This window comes from Lynx canadensis, chromosome D4, assembly GCF_007474595.2.
Source record: "Lynx canadensis isolate LIC74 chromosome D4, mLynCan4.pri.v2, whole genome shotgun sequence".
Taxonomy (NCBI): Eukaryota; Metazoa; Chordata; class Mammalia; order Carnivora; family Felidae; genus Lynx; species Lynx canadensis.
The window spans coordinates 51,370,851-51,393,734 of NC_044315.2; the positions used below are offsets into that span (position 1 = coordinate 51,370,851).

A 22,884-nucleotide genomic window follows, 5' to 3' on the forward strand; every position below is an offset into this window, starting at 1 on the left:
AAGGAGATAGACAGAACTTATTTTGTGGGTGAGGAGCCTGTGTGGTTCAGTCAATTAAGCTTCCGATTTTAGCTCAGGTCATGATTTCATGGTTCATGAGTTCAAGCCCCGTGTTGGGCTCTGTGTTGACAGCTCAGAGCCTGAAGCCTGCTTCAGATTCTGTGTCTCCCTATCTCTCTGCCCCTCCCGCACTCATGCTCTGTCTCTCTCTCTCTCTTTCTCTCTCTTTCAAGAATAAATAAACATTAAAAAAAGTTTTAAAAAATTAGAAAAAACTTATTTTGTGGGCTATGGAATCGTATATCTTTATCTCTTTATATATACCTATCTATCTATCTGTATCTAGTCAAAGCCTCGCTACATATTTAAGACCTAAATATTTGAATGGGAGAAATAACAGTTCTAAAACTCATTGTACAGAAGTAATCTTAGTTACCCCATCGAAAGAGACCTCAAATTAAGTTACAAAAGCAAGCTGAAATATTCAGTAGTTTCTGCCTGTGTTAGAAAGTTGGCTGTGGCTGACTCTCTTTTTCTTTTTTTTACCCTCTGGTTCTTGGGTTGAAGGAGGGAGGATGGGACTGTTGTCAGATCCCTAGACACACAGTGACTACCATTACATATTACCCACCTGTATACCCTTCCTGTTATGTCCATCTTTTGGATTGAAACTTCCTGTTTATGGGGTTGTCTGAAATACACCTGAACTGTTATGCCCTTTGGACACAGTTCCTTAGACTGCCTATCATTGTCTCTTGAAGTGTTATTGAAATGGGATCTGTAGAATGTCTGTATGATTCACCTGAGATGTCTCTTAAAATCAGATTGCTAAGTTACAATCAAAACCTACTGATCAGATTTTGGGCATTGTATCCTATGAATATGCATTCTAGAAAGCTGTCTAGGTGAATTTTAGGTTCACTTAAGTTTGGTTATCACTCCTTTATAACAAATTGCCTTTTTAATGGAACATGATTAATTTAAAGAAAGCCTAAGAAAGTAGGTACTACTCAGATGGGAAAAAAAAATAGAGTAGGTTTGGGAGATGGCATGATCCTCATTCGTAAACATCTAGAATGATATCAATTACCTGGAAGTTAGATTGGATCCCTCTTTGTTCTTTTTTAATTCTGAGATTAAGAAAATGCCTGAATAAAAACAGTATTTAAACATTGCAGTCTGACCATTCATATGAAAGTTAAATGTTTTTCTACCTAGTATACTTTAAAAATTAATCTAACCCAAGAATGTTATTTTCCCAGCTTTATTAAGATATAACTGATATATAACTTTGTGTAAGTTTAAGGTGTACAACCTGAAAATTTGAATCATGTATATATTTTGAAATAATTACCACAATAAGGTTCGTTAACATATCTATCACCTCACATAATAATTTTTTTAAAGTAAGGTGAGAAAATTTAATCTTAATAAAATTTTTTTTAAAGTAAGGTGAGAATATTTAATCTTAACAACTTTCAAGTATACATTCAAGTATACAGTAAGGCTAACAACAGTCATCAAGCTGTGTATTAGATCCCCAGAAAGTATTCAATTTATGACAGAACATTTACCCCCTTTGACCAACATCTCCTTGTTTCCGCTACCCTGCAGCCTCTGGCAACCACCATTCTATCTATTTCTAGGAGGATGTTTTTTAGATTTCACATATAAATGAGATCATACAGTATCTGCCACACACTCTCTCTCTGACTCATTTCGCTTAGCATATGCCTTCAATATTCACCCATGTTGTTACAAATGGTAAGATTTAATTCTTGTATAGGGCTGAAGAATATTTCATATATATGTCTATATACCACATTTTCGTTATCCATTCATCTGTTGATGGAGACTTAAATTTTTATGTCTCAGCTACTATAAACAGTGCTACAGAGATAAAAACTAAACCATCCTGCACACCTAGAAAACTGATTTGGAGGATTAACACAACAATCTACACAACCTGAACCACAGAACTCAGCAGGTACATGGCACAGAGGGGTGAACTAAGAGGAGAGAGAAACTGTGGAGGACAGGGATCTGTTTTTGCTTGTGGAGAGAGGGCAGAGATGGGGGGAGAATACAGGAAATGCACTCCTCCACCCCCCAAAAGCAGCTGGAGATAATGAGAAAGAGTGGACTGAACAAAAAAGGGAGAAAGGAGAAAAGGACTGCAAGGGACTGAATAAATAAAGGGAGAAAGGAGAAAGGATTAAATTTAAATTAAGGTTTAAATTCCATTAATACTCTATAAACAGGGGGAGCACAGAGTCTGAGGCTCTGCAGCTTGATACATGGCAGTCCTCTGGTGGGAAGGGTGAATTCCCAGGAACAGAGTGGAGTCCCAGAGGTCCTCAGGCCACACAGGGAGAAACAGTTACACTGCTGTAAGGACAGTTAGTAGAGGCTATGTGGCCACCAGGTCCCAGGAGACCCCAGAGAACAACCACATTTGCTGTGCTGGAACAAGGTAGTTGGGGTGCCAGATGTATGTTGAATTTTCCATAATCCCTGAAACGTGCTACTACCTGATCAGGTGAACTTTTTCTGGAGCAGGCTGGCACCCACCCACAGTCTCTAGGCATTGGTAGCAGCACGGTCCCATGAAAGTTCCTGAGTGCTGCAGGCACCTGGCCATTGCTAGGTGAGACCTCACACAGAGGGGCAGAATGGGTCAAAGCCACAGTCCCTCAGAAATAAAGGGTCAGGAAAAAGAGCCACATCTGAGATAAAACTCAGGAGGGAGGTGCTGCCTGGGGCTTGGTCACAGACAGTATATAAGCGGGGAGTGGGCAAAGATAGGACGGGTTAGTGATGGCTGATCAGGGAGAACAGAGTTGTGTCGCCATTTTCACACACCTACAAGCCCTTCCACCTCAGTAAGCTAAGCAGCGCCATCTAGTGGAGAATGGAGCCATTACACTAAGCCCTGCCCAACTGGGCCAACCTGGCTCTTCAGGAACACAAATCTCTCTGCCTGCTTAGTTTACAGACTATAAAGCACTTCATAGTTTGACTTCTAGGGGAAAATTTGAATCATATTTCAGTGAGCTCACTGGTCCATCTATTCAATTTTCTTTTTTTTTGTTTTTCATTTCTTTTCTTTTTCTTGAATATAGAAAGAGAAAAAAAAACATGTTTATTTTCAATTTTTATTAAAAATTTTTTTACTTTTGTGTCAATTTTTTTAAATTTTATTTTACTTCCATCATTTCATTTCATTCTATTTCAGTGTATTCATTTTTTTCAAATTTTCAAACGATTTCCTTTCTGTTTTTTTTCCTCTTTCCCTTTCAAGCCCCTTTCAACATCCAGACCAAAACACACCTAGAATCTAGCATAAGTTATTTGATTTGTGTGTGTGTGTGTGTGCACTGTTGTTGTTTTTAATTTTTTAATTTTAATTTTTTTAACTTATATATTTTTTTACCTCATTAATTCCTCTTCTCTCTTCAAAATGACAAAATGAAGGAAATAACCCCAAAAGAAAGAGCAGGAAGAAATGACACCCAGGGACTTAACCAACACAGATACAAGCAAGATGTCTGAACCAGAATTTAGAATCACAATAATAAGAATACTAGGTGGAGTTGAAAATAGATTAGAATACCTTTCTGCAGAGATAAAAGAAGTAAAAGCTAGTCAGGATGAAATAAAAAATGCTATAACTGAGCTCCAATATCAAATGCATGCCACAGTGGCAAGGATGGATGAGGCAGAGCAGAGAATCAGTGATATAGAGGACAAATTTATGGAGAATAATGGAGCAGAACAAAACAGGGAGACTAAGGCAAAAGAGCATGATTTGAGAATTAGAGAAATCAGTGACTCATTAAAAAGGAACAACATTAGAATCATAGGGATCCCAGAAGATAAAGAGAGATAAAAAGGGATAAAAGAGTTATGTGAGCAAATCATAGCAGAAAACTTTCTAACCTGGGGAAAGATACAGACATCAAAATCCAGGAAGCACAGAGGACCCCATTAGATTCAACAAAAACCGACCATCAACAAGGCATATCATAGTCAAATTCACAAAATACTCAGGCAAGGAGAGAATCATGAAAGCAGCAAGAGAAAAAAAAATCCTTAACCTACAAGGGAAGACAGATCAGGTTTGCAGCAGACCTATCCACAGAAACTTGGCAGGCCAGAAAGGAATGGCAGGATATATTCAATATGCTGAATCAGAAAAATATGCAGCCAAGAAATCTTTATACAGCAAGGCTGTCATTCAAAATAGAAAAAAGTTTCCCAGACAAACAAAAATTAAAGGAGTTCGTGACCACTAAACCAGCCCTGCAAGAGATTTTAAGGGGGACTTTCTGAGGGGAGAAAAGATGAAATACATACATACATACATACATACATACATACCAAAAGCAACAAAGACTAGAAAGGACCAGAGAACACCACCAGAAACTCCAACTCTACAAGCAGCATAATGGCAAAAAATTCCTATCTTTCAGTACTCTAAACATCGAGGGACTAAATGCTCCAATCAAAAGAGACAGGGTAACAGAATGGATAAGAAAATAAGATCCATCTATATGCTGTTTTCAAGAGATCCACTGTAGACCTAAAGACACCTTCAGATTGAAAGTAAGGGGATGGAGAACGATCTATCATACTAATGGTCAACTAAAGAAAGCAGGAGTAGCCAAGACTGTAACAAGAGATGAAGATGGGAATTTTATCATAATTAATGGGTCTATCCACCAAGAAGGCCTAACAATTGTAAACATTTATGCTACAAATGTGGAGGCACCCAAATACATAAATCAGTTAATCACAAACAGAAAGAAACTCATTGATAATAATACCATAATAGCAGGGGACTTCAACACCCCACTTACAGTAATGGACAGATCATCTAATCAGAAAATCAACAATGAAATGATGGCTTTGAATGACACATTGGACCAGATGGACTTAACAGATATATTCAGAACATTTCACCCTAAAGCAGCAGAATATACATTCTTCTCTAGTGCACATGGAGCATTCTCCAGAATAGACCACATACTGGGACACATATCAGCCCTCAACAAGTACAAAAGGATCGAGATCATACTGTGCACATTTTCAGACCACAACACTATGAAACTCGAAATCAACCACAAGAAAAAAATTCCAAAAGGTAACAAATACTTGGAGACTAAAGAACATCCTACTAAAGAATGAATGGGCTAACCAAGCAGTTAAAGAGGAAATTAAAAAGTAAACGGAAGCCAATGAAAATGAGAACACCACAGTCCAAAACCCCTGGGATGCAGCAAAGGTGGTCATAAGAGGAAAGTATACAGCAATCCAGGCCTTCCTAAAGAAGGAAATAAGGTCTCAGAAACACAACCTAGCCTTACACCTTAAAGAGCTGGAAAAAGCACAGCAAACAAAACCCAAAACCAGCAGAAGACAAGAAATAATGAAGATTAGAGCAGAAATTAATGCTATTGAAACAAACAAAAACAAACAAACAAACAAAAAACTCAATAGAACAGATTAATGAAACCAGAAGTTGATTATTTGAAAGAATTATCAAAATTGATAAACCATTAGCCAGTTTGATGAAAAAGAAAAAGGAAAGGACCCAAATTAATAAAATCAAGAATGAAAGAGGAGAGATCACAACCAACACAAGAAAAATACAAACAATAATAAGAGAATATTATGAGCAATTATACACCAATAAAATGGGCAATCTGGAATAAACAGACAAATTCCTAGAAACATATACACTACCAAAACTGTATATGTTCCTGTATACCAAAACAGGAAGAAATAGAAAATTTGAACAGACCTATAACCAGTAAAGAAATCGAATTAGTAATTAAAAATCTTCCAAAAAAACAAGAGTCCAGGGCCAGATGGCTTTCCAGGGGAATTCTACCAAACATTTAAGGAGGAGTTAACACCTATTGTCTTGAAGGTGTTCCAAAAAATAGAAATGTAAGGAAAACCTCCAAACTCTTTCTATGAAGCCAGCAGTACCTTGATTCCAAAACCAGACAAAGGCCCCACTAAAAAGGAGAACTACAGACCAATTTCCCTGATGAACAGGGATGCAAAAATCCTCAATAAGATATTAGCCAACTGGATCCAACCATACATTAAAAACATTATTCACCATCATCAAGTGGGATTTATACCTGGGATGCAGGGCTGGTTCAATATCTGCAAAACAATCAATCTGATTCGTCACATTAATAAAAGAAAGGACAAGAAGCATATGATCCTCTCCATAGATGCAGAGAAAGCATTTGACAAAATACAGCATCCTTTCTTGATAAAAACCCTCAAGAAAGTAGGGACAGAAGGATCATACTTCGAGATCATAAAAGCCATATGTGAAAGACCCAACATTAATATCATCCTCAGTGGGGAAAATTGAGAGCTTTCCCCTTAATGTCAGGAACAAGACAGGGATGTCCACTCTAGCCACTGTTATTCAACATAGTATTGGAAGTCTTAGCCTCAGCAATCAGACAACACAAAGAAATAAAAGGCGTCCAATCCTAGCTAGGAGGAGGTCAAACTTTCACTCTCCGCAGATGCCATGATCCTCTACATGGAAAACCCAAAAGATTCCACAAAAAACTGCTAGAACTGATTGATGAATTCAGCAAAGTTGCAGGATATAAAATCAATGCACAGAAATCGGTTGCATTCCTGTACACCAACAATGAACCAACAGAAAGAGAAATAAAGGAATCAACCCCACTTACAATTACACCAAAAAACATAAAATACCTAGGAATAAATCTAACCAATGAGGTGAAAAATCTGTACACTAAAAACTATAGAAAGTTTATGAAATAAATTGAAGAAGACACAAAAAAATGGAAAAATATTCCATTCTCCTGGATAGGAGGAACAAATATTGTTAAAATGTCAATACTGCCCAAAGCAATCTACATATTAAATGTAATACCTATCAAAATAACACCTGCATTCTTCACAGAACCAGAACAAACAATCCTGAAATGTGTATGGAACTAGAAAAGACCCCAAATAGCCAAAGCAATCTTGAAAAAGAAAACCAAAGCAGGAGGCATCACAATCCCGGACTTCAAGCTGTATTACAAAGCTTAATCATCAAGACAGTATGGTCCTGGCAAAAAAACAGACACTCAGATCAATGGAACAGAATAGAGAACCCAGAAATCGACCCACAAACGTATGGTCAACTAATCTTTGAGAAGGAAGGAAAGAATATCCAATGGAATGACAGCAACATGCAGAAAAATCAACCTGGACCACTTTCTTATACCATACACAAAAATAAACTCAAAATGGATGAAAGACCTATATATAAGACAGGAAGCCATTAAAATCCTCGAGGAAAAAGCAGGCAAAAACCTCTTTGATCTTGCCCGCAGCAACTTCTTACTCAACACATCTCCAGAGGCAAGGGAAACAAAAGCAAAAATGAACTATTTGGACCTCATCAAAGTAAGAAGGTTCTGCACAGTGAAGGAAACAATCAGCAAAACTAAAAGGCAACCTATAGAATGGGAGAAGATATTTGCAAAAGACATATCAGATAAAGGTTAGTATCCAGAATCTATAAAGAACTTACCAAACTCAACACCCAAAAAACAAATAATCCAGTGAAGAAATGGGCAAAAGACATGAATAGACATTTCTCCAAAGAAGACATCCAGATGGCCAACCGATACATGAAAAAATTCTCAACATCACTCATCATTAGGGAAATACAAATCAAAACCATGAGATACCACCTCACCCCTGTCAGAATGGCTGACATTAACAACTCAGGCAACGACAGACGTGGGCAAGGATGTGGAGAAAGAGGATCTCTTTTGCACTGCTGGTGGGGATGCAAACTGGTGCAGCCACTCTGGAAAACAGTATGGAGGTTCCTCAAAAAATTAAAAAATAGAACTACCCTATGACCCAGCAATAGCACTGCTAGGTATTTATCCAAGGGATAAAGGTATGCTGTTTCAAAGGGGCACATGCACCCCACCAATGTTTACAGCAGCACTATCAACAATAGCCAAAGTATGGAAAGAGCCCAAATGTCCATAAATGGATGGATGGATAAAGAAGATTTGGTATATATGTACAATGGAGTATCACTCAGCAACAAAAAGAATGAAATCTTGCCATTTGCAACTACATGGATGGAACTAGAGGGTATTATGCTAAGTGAAATTAGTCAGTTAGAGAAAGACAAATATAATATGACTTCACTCATATAAGGACTTTAAGACACAGAAAAAATGAACACAAGGGAAGGAAAGCAAAAATAATATAAAAACAGGGAGGGGGACAAAACATAAGATACACTTAAATATGGAGAACAGAGGGTTACTGGAAGGGTTGTGGGAGGGAGGATTTGCTAAATGGGGAAAGGGCATTAAGGAATCTACTCCTGAAATCATTGTTTCACTATATGCTAACTAACTTGGATGTAAATTTAAAAAATAAATAAATAAAGTAAAAATAAAATAAAATAAATAAAGTAAAATAAAATAAAATGAAATAATAAAAAAGAAAGTTTGAGTTAAACAAAATAGTGCTACAATGGACATGGAGGTATAAATATCTCTTCAAGATAGTGGTTTCATTTCCTTCTGATATATATACACAGAAGTAGGATTGGTGGATCATATTGCAGTTCTATTTTCAACTTTTTGAAGAACCTCCATACTGTTTTCCATAGTGTACCAGCTTATATTCCTACCAATGGTATATAAGTGCTCTCTTTTCTCCACATTCTCTCCAGCATTTGTTATCTCTTGTCTTTTGATAGTAGCCATACTAACAGATGTGAGATGATATCTCAGTGTGGTTTTGATTTGTGATGATTAGTGATGTTGAATGTTTCATGTAATTGTTGGCCATATCTGTCTTCCAAAAACATTATTTTTATGCCACCATAATCCGTATATTATTAGGATAGAGCATAGTATTCTTGACTGTCAATTGAATTGTCACTATGAAAAACATAACTTACATTTTCATGAATGTTTAAATGTGTACATTAGTTCTGCTGGAAGATAGTCTGGGTGTTTTTATTTTATACTTTTCTTCAACATAAAGAGTATAGTCAAGTCATATAAAAAAATGAATGATTAATACTTGCATTTAAATGGCCCATTATCCTCATTGATTTTTATCACTTAATTGAGGTGAACTGCATGAATAAGCCTGAGTCTTCTTTTTGTTTTGAACAGAAACAGTCTTAGGAAATTTTCATGTGTTGAATGGAGCATCTGTAGAGTAGTTTAGGAGACAACAGCTGTTAACTTCAATGTGAAAAGAGATGAAGATAGAATTTTTGAATTGAAGTATAGAATTTGTGTAAATTGCCTAACAAAAATATAGAATCATGTACCTAATCAACAATAAAGATTGATCATTAGTTCTGAGCCTTTAATGCTCCTCTATGTTTCATAAGAACTCTATTTGAGAATAGGGTTTCAGTGATCCACCTGCAATACTCCTTACTAAGATTGCTCTTAAAATTACTGTCTCTCCAGATTTTAAAGTAACAGCCAAGAAAATAATCATATTTGAAAGGGGAAACAAATAGAAGAGAAATGGCAACAGAATGTTCATCTGACCTCCCAGGCTATGGTCTAACACCAGCAAATGAAGTTTAAAAAGTGAGATAGAATGTGTATGCAAAAATTTGGTCAACTTTTTACTTTTTTGATCAAATTGATTAATGAGTTAAGTAAAACAGCAAGAGAAATTTCTTCAAATCAATCAACATTCACAAAATAGACAAATTCAAGGATTTTTATTTTTTTATTAAAATCTTTACATTGCGCTAAATTGGGTTCACACTGAGTAGCAATGGTCTTAGAATGTTTTCAACCAGTTGCTCACTAAAATGCCTATGAAAATAAACCTTCATCAGCTATGTAGACTCAGAATGGAAGGAAGCTAAATATAAATCTATGTATCTGTGTTTGCACTTTAGCAGCATTTTGCTGTTCATCTGCATGAATATTTCATTGTTAAATCATATACTATAAAGAGAGATGTGAATTCAGAAACATTCATGCCCTTTAAATATTTAAAACACAGGTTAAATATGGTTTATGTAATTTGACCCTTTTCTATAAAATTCCATCAGAAAAGGTCCAAAATAATGAAAAACATTAAATAACTATCAATGTGAGATATTTTAGATATTTAAGAAAACATATAATTTTAGTGTATGTTACCTTTAAAGTGTTCTAAGTATTAAAAATATACCGCAATGGTGAAATGAGCAGATGTAGACTTCTAAAAATATAGAATACAGGGAAAAAAATAATTTTTGTCTTATTTACATGCTTCACTTAATTAGTAATTTATCCAATGTTCATACTTACTACTTCAAACACAATCACAATAAATAAGACAGATGAAGAAATTACACTTTTCTTATCTCCATAATGACATGCGATTTAGACTATCTGATTTTAAATTAGGTCTATATAAAAAAAAATCATTCACATTCTACTTAAGTAAAGAGTAAAAATGATACATAGTACACACACCCTGACCTTAAGAAGCCTACAGTCTCTAAGGAAATAATCACACTAAGTAAAATAATAGAGTTTTCACAAACTACAACTAGTTAGCAGAATACTTGAGTCTCATGGGATGTTTAGTATTGTGTGCAAGATGGTTTCCATAGAGAAATATATATGGGAAAACAATGTATATATATATATATATAGTCTGCTCTTGAAAATTGACCATGAATATCAGAACTATAGAGGCTCTGACTATTCCTGGAATAAATACACCTTTGTAATTTTTTTTTTTAAAATTTTTTTTTTTCAACGTTTATTTATTTTTGGGACAGAGAGAGACAGAGCAGGAACGGGGGAGGGGCAGAGAGAGAGGGAGACACAGAATCGGAAACAGGCTCCAGGCTCTGAGCCATCAGCCCAGAGCCTGACGCGGGGCTCGAACTCACGGACCGCGAGATCGTGACCTGGCTGAAGTCGGACGCTTAATCGACTGCGCCACCCAGGCGCCCCTACACCTTTGTAATTTTACTTAACACACAACCCCTCAAATTTTTTGGAGCAGAGGATGTTCCCTACTTCTTTTTCTCTCTGCAGTAACACTTGTTGGTATCTTACAGAACTAATTTCCTTGAAACATGATTTGGGGAATACCTCAATAAAAGTATAAATTAGGCAAAACGACTGCATGCCAAGTGAAGTGGTTACATCTGGGGTCAAGGAAGCTTTAATAAACATGGAAATGACTGAGGTGGGTCTTGAAGAATTAGTAGGAATTTGCTATATCCAAGAAAGAAGAGAAGTCTAGGCAAAATATAAAATCATGTGTACAGGGGTGTCTGATGGCTCAGTCAGTTGAGTGTCCAACTCTTGGTTTCGGTTCAGGTCATGACCTCATGGTGTGTGAGCTCAAGGACCGCATTGGGCTCAGTGCTGCTGGTACGGTGCTTGCTTGGGATTCTCTCTTTCCCCATCTCTCTCTGCCCCTTGCCTGCTCTCTCTCAAAATAAACAAACTTAAAAAAAATACTATGTACAAATTTTCGAAACAAAATGGAATGTAAGGAAGTGAATGGACCTGCAGAAGTTCAGACTGAGAGAACAAGCAGAAGACAATCAAAGGTCTTACATGTCTTGCTCAAGATGTGGACTTTTGGGGGCACCTGGATGACTCAGTCAGTTAAGCGTCCAACTCTTGATTTTGGTGCAGGTCAGGATCCCACGGTTCGTGAGATTGAGCCCCACACCTCACAACTGGTTCTATGCTGACAGCATGGAGCCTGTTTGGGATCCTCTGTCTCCCTCTCTCTCTGCCCCTCCCCATCTCACACGCACACTCAAGGGTGCAGTTGCTCTATCTTTCTCAAATAAATAAATAAACATTTAAAGATGTGTACTTATGGGGCACCTGGTTGGCTCAGTCGGTTAAGAGTCCAACTTTGGCTCAGGTCATGATCTCACAGTTTGTGAGTTTGAGCCCACCTCTGACTCTGCACTGGCAGGTCAGAGCCCAGAGCTTGCTTCGAATTCTGTGTCTCCCTCTCTCTCTGCCCATCCCCTGCTTGTGTTCTCTCTCTCTCTCTCAACAATAAATAATAAACATAAATAAATAAAATAATTCATGGACTTGAACTTTGCTGTGCAGAACTGGAAAGCTAGATATACAAAATTGGGAAGAGTTTCGGATTTGCATTTAAGATCAGTGCTTATAAAAATACACAGGACATATTTGAGGGGGATCATACTGGAATAGAAATCAAAGGGTGATATATAATGTTCCATAAACTTTTGTGAATAATTGTTAAAAAAAACATTTTTATTATTCAATATTTTCTCAGTATCTTCTTTTGAGCACTATGCTAATCAATGGAATATGAGAGTGAATAAAAAAAGTCCTTGCTCTAACAATTAAATTTATTACCAGAGATATTCATATAAATAGATAAAATATAGTGAGGTACATACAATTCCATAATTTATACTGTACAGCAGATATTCAATAATATTTTTTGTTCAGCATAATGGATGAACAGATGAATGTTGAAAGTAGTACCAGTGTGGTATTAAAATATACAGGAGAAATATGATGCAATTTTTTGTCTGTTCTGCTTAATAGTAAAATTTTGAACATCTCTAAAGTTGTGAAGTAAACAAAACATTCAGATACATTTTTAATTTAAAGACAAAAAAATTTCATATTTGCTCTTCTTTGTTTTAGAGATATTTACTTTAAAAAGTTTGTTTTTTTATTTTATTTTTTTAATATCAACATATTGTCAAATTGGTTTCCAGACGACACCCAGTGCTCCCTCCCAACAGGTGCCCTCCTCAATGCCCATCACCCACTTTCCCCTCCCTCCCACCCTCCATCAACCCTCAGTTTGTTCTCAGTTTTTTAAGAGTCTCTTTAAAATCACTACACAGATTATAGGGATTCTGAAAAAAAATTTAAAGAGGAGTAAAATGATCCAATTCACATTTCTAGAAAATCATACCAGAATTCTTGCTAACACTAAAATACATTCAACCAAATGTGTGCTGAGCCCTTTATTTCATTGATGTTCTTGTTGCTCAAGATATTTTTAAAAGTCTTCTTTGGCAACCACCTTCAAAGCCCATGGCACATTATTTAAACAGCTTTCTAATTCTGTACTAAGCGCCAGTGACATTACAGTTGTTTTTCAGATTAGTGCCATTTATTTTTTTTTTTAATTTTTTTTTAACGTTTATTTATTTTTGAGACAGATAGAGACAGAGCATGAACGGGGGAGGGTCAGAGAGAGGGAGACACAGAATCTGAAACAGGCTCCAGGCTCTGAGTTGTCAGCACAGAGCCCGACGCGGGGCTTGAACTCATGGACCGCGAGATCATGACCTGAGCTGAAGTCGGCCGCTTAACCGACTGAGCCACCCAGGCGCCCCAGATTAGTGCCATTTAAAAAAAATCCTTCACGTGGCTCTTCTGAACCATGTAGATACTGAATATTGACCCATACCTTTGATTTTTACTATAGCTGTCATGCAGTCTGTCTGCATTCAGTCTGTCTAATTTCATTGGTGAAATTAGAGGACTATAAAGATTAAGATGGACCAAGGACTTCGAAATAGATTCTTACAAAACATGCCAAAAATGGTCTTGAAAAATAAATGGCACCAGAAGTAGAGAAAAACCTCTTAAAGAGGTTACTTTGAAGAGCACACACACACACACACGGAAGGATGCACAGTAGGACTTTAGTCTTACTATCTCATGTTATTAACTTTCAGTTTCTTAGATTCACAAATAATAAATCCCAGTATATTAAAAACACAAGCCAATTTTACTGTCCTTAGTTTCCCTTTTGTGATAGTTTGTTAACATTGTTTTTCAACACTTGTACTTAATTTTAAGGGGTGTATGTGATTCACCTCCCTCCCCTCCAACACATACCACATTCAGTGAACTCAGACAGAATTTTGACAAGGGTTGATATAATCCCTAGAGAATAATGTATTTAAATGATCAATGAGCAGGCAAAAAATGGACAACAGAAGGTGGAGTAGAGATAAGGAAGTCTGTAATAAAAGAAGGTGCTCGAAGGTTACATTTTGAGCAGATTTTGGTATTTGGATATGCACATACTTTGTATAGATTTTTGATTATGAAACTTCAAGATAAAGACACTTGAACTGAATGAAATAAAATGTAAGTGTGGGAAGCAATACTACAAAAGGAATCAATTCAAAGCAGTGAATTATCACAGATAATTCCTTTAAATAGGTTTTTGCACTTGACAGAAATCATAGAAAATGGATTCCCTCCCCCCAAAATAAAGGATCGCAAACATTTCTGAAACTTATTTTTTCCTTTGGGACCATTTTAATACGGATGAAAGAGCTTCAGATGAATGAGTTAGAGTAAAAAACACTACTTAACCATCTGCTAAAACACAATGTGAAACATTTTCAACACCTCTCAGCCTCCTTAGCTGAATTTCAGAATGCAACCATTAGTAATAAGAATAAGCACTAAGGATTACCAAAATCATTTTGTTTTTATCTTTGATGTTTCTAGTTTATTTTCAACCCCCTTCACTGACTTTCTCTATTGCCTTTCCATTTCCTGAAATTTAAAATTAAATTTCCCTTCTGCCTGTATATAGGAAATCATCATGCTTGCTACACAGAGAGAATATGAGTTAGAGGAGAGTCATGGCAAGAGGTATTGGTGACAGGACAAAAAACATTAACATTTGAAGTAATCCTCAGTTCACACTTCTTTTTCCAGAATGCAAAGATTGCATGTCTGCTCTTATATATTGGGCTATTAAAGTAGCTCTATCTTTGTTCTAACTGATAAACACTATTTGTACAAGTGGATACATTTTGAAGAAAAAAAATTTAAATATATTTCATAAGAAAATTTTAATTTACAAAGTATTCTGAATATTAGTATGATTTTCTACCTAAATGCTTGCATGATGCTGATGATGCCAAATCCACCCTACCTCTAATGTACTTATAAGAAAGTTATACTCATATAAAAAACAACAAAACAGGTTGGTTCTTAATGACAAACACAAAAGCACACAATCAAAATCCATGCCTGAGTGCAGGACACAGTTAAAATTGGGAGCCTAAGAGGAAAATAGATGGGTGGATAGAAAAGTGGATTAAAAATACTAATAGTACAATGAAACGGTTTTTAAGGAGGGACTACACCAACACAACTGTATTTATTATTTAAATATTTACTCTCATAGCAGTCTGGGAGAATAGGCCAGGTTACTCTCCTGATTAGAAGCAGTCAATGGCATTCTACTCTCCATAAGGACGGGCACAAACAATGTACATAAATAAGACAGCCTTTACTTAGCTCTGAAATCACATCTCCCACCTGCCCCCAACCATACACAGCACATACCTGCAATACTAAACACTTTGTAGTTCCCTGACTACACCATGGAATTTTTTAACCATGTGCTGTTCTTTCTGCTCATGCTGACCTTGGATCTGGAAAGCCCTGGTGTACCAGATTGATCCATTCATCTTTAAAGACTTAGCTCAGCATTTTCGTACTTCTACATTTCATATTCCCCATTTTCTTCCTTTCATTTTTATCCTCAGACTTTTTGTTTCTCAAATGATGACTTGCATTCGTTAGTGCATTTAATTCAGGTTGTAAGGCTAGTAATTGTTTAGTGTTCACTTTATGCTAAGTGCAGTGGTTACATGTTTTATAAGTATTGTGCTATCAATCACCACATCAAGTTTCGTAAGGTAAGTACTATTGTTGTTACCATTTTACAGACAAGCAAACTAAAATAAGCGTTGAAGTCACATGCTAGTTGGTGCTAAGACCAAGATGCAACTTAAATATGATTACAGAGGTTGGCCTGACTCCTCAGCCTATCCATTTGTTTCTATTCTACCTCTAAACCAAGAGTTACTTTGATAATGGGCTGCCTCACTTACAGCTGCCTCAAGGGCTTTTCTGAGAGTGTCTACCCTCTCCATGGTTTCTACCTCAGAGGTATTTCTAAGGAGGAAAGGAAAAAAAAAAAGTTAACGAGAACACTGAAAGTACAATTTGGGCTTTCTGAAGTCTCTTTTCATATAAGAGGTCTGCTCAAATCTTCAGAGTACAGACAAGTGACTATTTTAGCTCTGTGAAGAACTACTTAGTGTTCTACACATTGAAACCTGGGCCATCTTTCTCTCTTCATTTCAAACTATCACCTGGGAAACCCATGAAGACTCCTTTCCTTGATATGCATGGCAAAAACTGGATATAGATATAGATGTAGATGTAGATGTAGATGTAGATATAGATATAGATATAGATATAGATACATACATATTGAATATTTATTAATCTGAAGCTACTAATTCAAGGAATGCCTATAAACATAAAAGACATGATTTGAAACAAGGATTCTTTTGGGGAAACTACATCCATTATGAAGGATCATTGGTTTTACCACACACCCATGCTGTGAGTCATCCTGTATTCATTCTTCATGTGCATGTATTCAAAATAATGTTGACTTTTCTTCTCCAAATGTTGTATTTCCTCACTGTGTCCTTAGTTTTGGAGCCTCCAGAACTATGAAAGCATTAACCATTTCTATAATTTTTGAGGAACGATACTTTCTAAAATTACTGAGTGATATTAAGTACCACTTAAGCATAAGTGAACATGAGTCTTTCATAGAGCTAATTCCAGAGGAAACAGTCCAAGTAGTACATCATGGAAATGTATAAAGCTATGGAGATAAAAGAAAACTTAATCTGTCACAATGTTAAAAAAAAAAAAGTGTTTCATGGTCTTCGTGCATGACCTTCCTCTTCCATAAGAAAGAACCTTCTCTCTTTCCCAGGACCAGTTATACATCTCATTGTATAGTAAATTTTTAAAGGCTGTTCAAGAGGACTGAAATGCTGGCAAAGTGCACAGTGAAGTCTTAAGATATATTAATGAGACTAATCATATGTCATAATGTTGTCATCTCAGTATTGTCATCTAGTCACAAAGAAAGCTTTAATGTAAATACTATTTACAGAAGTCTAAAACTACCTTTGCCATTATGGAAAAGAAAGAGGAACATTATATATAATTTCACATTAATGGTTTACTTTCTTCTGTAGCACCATTACTTCTTGCCCCAAGTTGCTTAAAGGTATACATTTTGATTTTTTTAATGTTTATTTATTTATTTGAGAGAGAAAAGAGAAGGAGGGAGACAGAATGCAAGCAGGAGAGGGGCAGAAAGAGAGGGAGAAAGTGAATCCCAAGCAGGCTCTACACTGTCAGCTCAGAGCCTAATATGGGGCTTGATCTCACAAATCGTAAGATCTTGACCTGAACCCAAATCAAGAGTTGGACATTTAAGTGACTGAGCCACCCAGGCACCCCTACATTTTGATTAGTAACACAACTCAGCCAAAGTATTCTCACTGAAAAGAATTAGCAATCAATCCAGGCAGGGTACCACAAAGCAAATTTTAATGAGAAGATTTTACAAGGCAAATTACAAAGAGGACTATAATTATCAATTTCTCTCAATGCTGCTCAGGTTTATAGTACTAAGGAGAAAACAACTGGGAAAATTGAATTGATGTGAATTTATGAACTGGTAGAATTACTTTTAAGAGATGAACAACAAATTGTTCTTTTATCTTTAGTTCACATAATGTACCAGATGTCACATATCTCAGGAGCAAACAAACAATTTGTCACAAATACTTCTATGAAGTTTTTTTTTTTCTCTAGAATGAAGAATGATACTTTGCAACCATAACATAAATTTCTTGAAGGCTCAATAAATGCTCTACTACATTTTTATACTTCCCCATGCCTAATACAGTGTGAGACATGTGTTCAGAACTCAAAAACCACCTGCGGATTAACTAAATTTCCTATTGTTTTCATTCAACCTTGTTTTTATCCCATGACAAATGATTAGCCTATTCATCATCAAGAATGCCTTCATTTCAGTTATATTAACTGAATCACTGTTAATAGATGTCTTTTTTCATATCTAGAAATACTGCCAAGAATTCAAGAGGCTTTGGAGCTAAAACTATGTCTTACACTGATCCTCTTAGGACCTAAAGTTCCCTCTCCAAAATAATTTTCCATTAAGTATTTCCTTATTATTTGCTCCCTGGGCTCTGTGCTCCTGGTTCCTATTTAATGACTACTGTCAGGCTTACTTTAGTTTTCAGAGACACATCCTCACCTTCTGCCCCATCCTATTCCCAAAACTTCCTAGATCAACTGCCCACTCTTGAAGGTCTGACTTGGCTCACATTCTAAGTACACCATCCAAATTGAACACTGCCCCAAAATTAGATAAGGTGAAAATTAAGAAAAGAAAAAATCAAAAGAAACTATGAAAAATCTAAAGTGCTACATGCCTATTTTTAGGGGATTCTGGAATCAGGAGCAAGCTGTTAATAAGATATAGAGTCCAAATGTGAAATATGATTCTACATTAAAGAATTCCAATGCAACAAAAGGGATTTATTTTTATAATCATCCATAAAAATAAAATCCTGGCACCAGTAAATGTATGTTCTATTCCAACACTCCCACAGTAAATTGCAAAAATATTTGCATTGATTTTCATAAAGTAAATTATGCTCACATCATGAGAATAATGACATAACTAAACTCTAAAGAAATAAAACATATTCTTCCATGATGTTCTGGTTCTTTCATTGGATCCTCTGGAAATTTGCTTTAAAAGAATTGAATGGCATTCATGATAAAAACGCCCAGCAAATTAGGTTTAGAGTGAACATACCTCAACATAATAAAAGTCTTATGTGCAAATCCACAGCTAACATACTCAATGAGGAAAAACTGAAAGCTTCCTCCCACTTAGGTTAGAAACAAAGACAAGGACGTCCACTCTCACCACTTGTATTCAACATATACTGTAAGCCCCTAGCGATAGCAATCAGCCAAATAAATAAATAAATAAATAATAAATAAATAAATAAATGGCATCCAAATTGGTGAGGAAGAAGTAAAACTTTCACTATGTGTAGATGACACGATACATTATATAGAAAACCCAAAGGACTCCACCAAAGAAAAAACACTAGAACTGAAAAATAAATTGAGTAAAGTTGCAGGATACAAATCAACCTACAGAAATCCATTCATTTCTATACACTAATAATGAATCAGCAGAGAAATTAAGGAATCAGGTCCATTACAATTGCACCAAAAACAATAAACACTTAGGAATAAACTTAACCAAACAGGTAAAAGATCTGTACTCTGAAAACTATAAAATATGATGATAGAATTGAAGATGGCACAAAGAAATGGAAAGACAATCACAATCCATGCTTATGGATTGGAAGAACAAATATTGTTAAAATGTCTCTACTACCCAAAGCACTCTACACACATAAATGCAATCCTTATCAAAATACTAACAGCATTTTCATGGAAGAAAAACATACAATCCTAAAATTATATGGAACCACAAAGATGCCAAACAGCCAAAGCAATCTTGAAAAGCAAAGCAAAGCTGGAGGTATCACAATTCCATACTTCAAGTTATATCACAAAGCTGTAGTAATCAAAACGGTATGGTACTGGCATAAAAATAGACACATAGTTCAACAGAACAGAAAAGAAAATCCAGAATAAATCCACATTATATGACCAATTAATCTTTGACAAAGTAGGCAAGAATATTCAAAGGGAAAAAAGCAGTCTCTTCAATAAATGGTGCTGGAAAAATAGCTATATGCAAAAGAAATGAAACTTGACCACTTTCTTACACTATACCATTGTACCTCTGAAACTGGTATGATGTACGTTAACTGGAATTTAAATACAAACTTAAAAAAGTAATTAATAAAATGCCCATATCACCAAAAACAACAATAACAAAAAATGAATTAAGGACCTAAATGTGACATGTGAAAACCATAAATATCCTAGAAGAGAGCACAGGCAGTAATTATTTGACATTGGCTGTAGCAACACACCTTTCTACATGTATCTCTTGAGACAAGGGAAACAAAAGAAAAAATTAATTATTGGGACTGCATCAAAATAAAAAGCTCCTTTACAGCAAAGGAAAACAGTCAACATAACTAAAAGAGAATCTGCTGAATGGGAGAAGATATTTGATAAAGGGTTAGTACCCAAAATATATAAAGAATTTATACAACTTAACCCCAAAAAACAAATAATCCAATTAAAAACTGGGCAGAAGACATGAACAGACATTTCTCCAGAGAAGAAATACAGATGGCCAACAGACACATGAAAAGATGCTCAACCTCACACATCATCAGGGAAATGTGAATCAAAACTACAATGAGATATCACCCATACCTGTCAGTATGGCTAAAATAAAAAATTCAAGAAATAATAAATGTTGGCGGAGGGTGTGGAGGAAAAGGAACACTTGTGCACAGTGGGTGTGAATGAAACTAGTGTAGCCACTGTCGAAGAAAATATGGATGTAACCAAAAATTGAAAATAGAACCACACTATGACCCAGTAATCTCTCTACAGATTAAAAGGGATACATGCACCTCTATGTGTTATTGCAGCATTATTTACAACAGTCAAATTGTAGAAGCAGTCCAAGTGTCCATCAATAGCTAATGGATAAAGAAGAAGAGATATCTATATCTATATCTATATCTATATCTATATCTATGTCTATATCATCTATATCTATATCTATGTTTATATCTATCTATATCTATCTATCTATCTATATACACACACAATGGAATTAATTATTCAGCCATAAAAAAGAAGGAAATCTAGCCATTTTCAACAACATGGTAGAGTTATACAGAGTACAATGTTAAGGGCTAATTAGCCAGTCAGAAAAAACAAATACCATATAATTCCGGTCATATGTAGAATTTAAGAAACAAAACAAAGGAGAAAGAGAGAGATAACCCCCCTCCCCCAGATTTAAATAGAGAGAACTGGTGGTTAATAGGTGAAGGGGATTGAGAATGCATTTATTTGATGAGCACTGAGAAAGTGTATGGAATAGTTAAATCACTATATTGTACACCTGAAACTAATAACACTGTATGTTAACTACACTGGAACTAAAATTAAAACAAAATTTAAAAATGAAAGAATAGGATTGAGCACACTCAATGCAAATACTATGTATTTCACATGTAATTGCTTTTCTTGAATCTTTACAATAAGCCCCTAAGTTAGGTATTTATATACCTAGTTTACAGTTAACGAATCTGAGCTCCAGATATGTAGTGACCTGTTGAAGGTCTATAGGGAAGATAGTAATCTCCACCTCATTTAGGTTACTGAGAAGAATAAATGGAACTATAAGTTGAATCAATATCAATGACACACTGATTAAGCCTCTCCTAGGTGTCACATTTAATGTTTGTGAGTAAAGGGACATTTGGTATGAGTATTAGTGTGAGCCCAGGGTCATATATAAACTTTTGCTCCTCCTGGTTAGGTTAATGTCTTGTTCACAGTTGTTTTCAGAGATTCAATGTTCCTGGTCCATAGAAGATTCTCTAAAAATACTGTATTTACCAAATTAATACATGATCATCTGGCATTCTTAAAAGAGTAGAAATATTTAGAGGACTTCAAGTTTCTACACTACTGTAATACCATGTTATGTGCTTTGCAGTTTGAAGTGAAGACAGTATGTTTGCCTATTTACCCTGAAATAAAATATCTGCTGAAGTCACGTAAGAGAACTTATAAACATGAAATACATGTCCAAAAGAAACCAGCAGCTAACTCCCATCAATTTATTTTTAAAAGGGATATCATGTATTCATGTCTTTCTTAAACATAGTAAACATATGTTCATTTTTCAGCATCTAAGGGATTTACTTCAATATCCGTAGTAAATTTTCAAATCTGTACATTTGAGTGTTTTTTATTTTATCCATTGCTATTCTGTCAATTGTCCCTTCTTGACACTGCCAGTACATCTACCTTGAGGAGACTCTCCAATTCTCTGTAGTCTGGAAAACCAAGTCATCGGACTAGTTAAATTTATGCTTAATATAAGAGCAAATACATTATGTGCAAAACCTCACATGAGGTGTGATATCTGTCCTTAAATCTCAGAATCCTTTTACAATCTTAGAAATGTTCTTGGTGGTCAAGGTTGCAAAACCAATGATCTCTGGATGTATGAAACATTGGTGTGTTTGCAAACTTTCTGAGAACTACTAGAAAAATATAGCTCTATGCTCACCTAAATGCATTTTCCAATACTGAAAACAGCTTTGCAGTAAAGCAAGACTTATTAAAATCTGGATTAGAGGCTACTTCTTAAAACTGAAAGATGCAACTAGGATTATACATAAGAATGGAGTGCAGTAGGGAAAAAATGAGCAAACTGAAAATCTTCATGCGACGCAGGTAGAAAAATGTTCTTTCAATGAAAATACGTTAAATATGGTACATTTACAAGAAGATATTTTCTTCTCCCTTGGGAATTAATTTATTTAATGTATGGGTATTTGACAAGGGGTTTCAAGATGGATGGTATTCTATGGTAAGATGTTTATTCCAGCCTGCAGGACAAGTGCGGGGAAGTTAAGAAAATATGTTATCTTTCTTAAATTCCACATATGAGTGAAATCACATGGTATTTGTCTTTCTCTGACCTACCTATTTCATTTAGCATAATACACTCTATCTCCAACTACATCATTGCAAATGGCAAGATAACATTCTTTTTTATGGTTGAGTAATATTCCACTGTGTGTGTATGTATGTATATATATGTAATATATATTATGTATATATGTATATGCAATATACATTATTTATATATGTATATGTTATCTATCTATCTATCTATCTATCTATCTATCTATGAATTCATCAGTCCACAGACACTTGGGTTGTT

At 35.5% G+C, this 22,884-nt stretch overlaps 1 long non-coding RNA gene across 1 annotated transcript; it reads left to right on the forward strand.

The window, feature by feature from the left end:
* Positions 1 to 2,440: 2,440 nt before the first annotated feature.
* Positions 2,441 to 17,289, forward strand: LOC115499516. Its single transcript, XR_003964183.1, has 3 exons — positions 2,441 to 2,521; positions 4,669 to 4,671; positions 17,277 to 17,289. It is a non-coding gene; the product is annotated as an uncharacterized LOC115499516 (long non-coding RNA).
* Positions 17,290 to 22,884: the final 5,595 nt, after the last annotated feature.